The 2,500-nt window shown below is 59.6% G+C and overlaps 1 pseudogene; it reads right to left on the reverse strand.

The window, feature by feature from the left end:
* Nucleotides 1–2,500, reverse strand: part of LOC133148880 (28S ribosomal RNA) — a 9,268-nt pseudogene that overhangs the window by 3,163 nt on the left and 3,605 nt on the right.

A 2,500-nucleotide genomic window follows, 5' to 3' on the forward strand; every position in this document is an offset into this window, starting at 1 on the left:
CCAGCACACACAGGACATGGTCATGAGAAACCGAGTCGAAAGCCTTCGCAAAGCCAATGAACACGACCGCCAGCGGCACGTCAGCCGACCTCGAGCGCCCCATGACCCGATTAATCGAGAATCACGAGGTACCTTCGCAACCACTCGCGCCGGCGACGAAACCACGCTGCCCGGGGGCCAACAGGACAGGCTCGCGCTAGCCTCATCACCATCAACCGCCCAAACACCCTCAGCACGACTGACCCCACAGTCCCAGGCCACCAGCCAGACACTATATCCAGCTCAGTAGGGTCAGTTGATCTGAGTAGCAACCGGGTCTTGCACCCCTTGAAGGCTTGGGGAACGACTCCACGTACCATCCATGTCGTGAACAGCCTCGCCAGTTGCGTACCGTCCGGGTCCCAGTCAAGAAGAGCCTGCTTCCTGATCCCGTCTGGGCCCGACGCAGAGCAATTCCTCATCTTAGCCAAGTTAGATACAACTTCCAGCCCCAGGATCGGGTGGTAGAATGAATCGTTATCCGCGGTCAGTCCCACCCCGAAGCCCTTATTCCATAGAACGGCTCAACCGTTTCACACTTACTCCGAAGTGTCTATCCACCAACTCCAGCGGCAAATCACAGCTACGGGGCGTCAGACCATCCAAGATCCGCCGTGCCAGCCCCTTCCTCATTACAGAATAGCCGCGCTGCTGGTGATAGAACACTCTTCCACGTTGGACGAGCCGCCTCGCCCAACCCGTCTGTCATCGGTCTCGAGGTCTGGACCTCACGGACTTTGTCGGCCACCCTACCTTACCCCCCAGGGCTTTCATGAGATCCAAAGCAGAGGACTCGATCAGGCTAGGCTCCCGACCTGCTTTCTTGACTAAGGCAGCGGTGGCCCGATGCTCCACACCCCCCGCCAGCAGCTCTTCCAGAACTCTATTCATCACCAGATCTGGAAGCGACGAGGGGCAGGTCCATTTCTGGGGCGCCGCCCTGGCAGCCAGGGCTCGCCAACGCACACCGGACGCACCGCCTGCCGCACGACCGCACAGGGACCCCCATTCCACCTCACCTGCTCTCCAGACTCTCCGTTTCCAACAACACATTTTCCGCTTATGATACCTGTACCTTTCCATAAGCTTCACCATCCGAGACTCCTACCATCACTTGGTCCGGAGGCCTCGGACCCCCTTATGCCGATTTCCAGACGGGCCCTCTCCCGCTTCTTCATTCACTCCGCCTCGGAGAGCAGGCTGCAGCGCTAACACGACCCCCGCCACCCCAACTCTCATACCCGAGGCAACGGAGGTCATTGACACCACTGAGGAGTTCTCAAGAGCTTCGCCAGCCGGGGTCCACCCGCTCCTTCGGCCTGACTGACTGTGGCTCCGATCCTGTGCCTCTGTCTGTACGGACTTCCTAACCAAGGAGTTTTCGCAACCATGGCCCGTAGAAGTGACTACAAGCCGTTTGGGGACCCCGAGCAATGCCTCCGGTGGTTGGTCCCCATGGCCCCCGGAGAGGTTGATCCGCTGGCCGCGCACGTGCCCAACCTCAAGCACGTCCCGGGGAGGTAGCTCGAGCAGCAGCAGCCCCTCACCTAGCTGCGCCTCGGCCCATTTTTGGTAACCCAGAACGGCCTTCCTGGGTGGTCTGTAAGATATTAGACATGTCTACCGCCTCACTACCGTGAGAACACACAGGAGAACAAAGTCCCCCGACACTATAGAGCTATACATCGAGATCCACCCCGAGCAGCCGTCTGCTAGGCCGCGCAGCCCAGCACCAACTCGTAAGCCACCGCAGTCCAACCCACTAAGGAGAGGCCTGCCACATAGTGTCAGACTCACCCCCCGTAAAGCTGGCTAACGGACAACTCGCCATCCAACTGCCCGGAGCTACAAAAGCCCAGAGAGCTATGGAGCTCATCAACGGGGAGGAAAGCGGCCTGCAACAAACTGGCCACTACCCCCCGTACACCACATATTCGCCCCAAAAGGATTTGAGAAACGCATTCGGCAAAGGTCCAAGCGAGCACATAGGCATCCACGTGACACCCACCCACTCGGCCTGGCCTCCGTTCCATACCACTAGGCGCCGCCCACACCAGTGCGCAGATTCGGGTCATCTCGGTCTCGCTACCATACGGTCACACCCTGCATACCAACAGAGCGCTGAGCGAACGCTAAGCCAGCCTACAGAGGTGTTAGAGTGCGACTCACAGGGAGAGGAACCGTCCGCCCAACGTCGGCCTAGGCCGAGGCCGGCAGGGGCCCTTTCCAAGGCGAGTCTATATTGCCAGTCGGTCAGTTTGGGAAAGTTGGGGGGGTACCCGGTGGCCGTCGGGAACAGACAGGGACCGGTCGGGAGGGAGGGGGTAAGTTTGGCCGCTGGGAACAAGCGCCCACCCTGGGGAGTTTACTTACGAGCCAAAGCCGGGAACAGACATAAGCTCGGGAGCCTCGCAGTCTCAAAGACTTTCATCCCTCTATCAGAGACATCAGACCGCACAGA

Source organism: Syngnathus typhle, unplaced genomic scaffold (genome assembly GCF_033458585.1).
Source record: "Syngnathus typhle isolate RoL2023-S1 ecotype Sweden unplaced genomic scaffold, RoL_Styp_1.0 HiC_scaffold_195, whole genome shotgun sequence".
NCBI lineage: Eukaryota > Metazoa > Chordata > Actinopteri > Syngnathiformes > Syngnathidae > Syngnathus > Syngnathus typhle.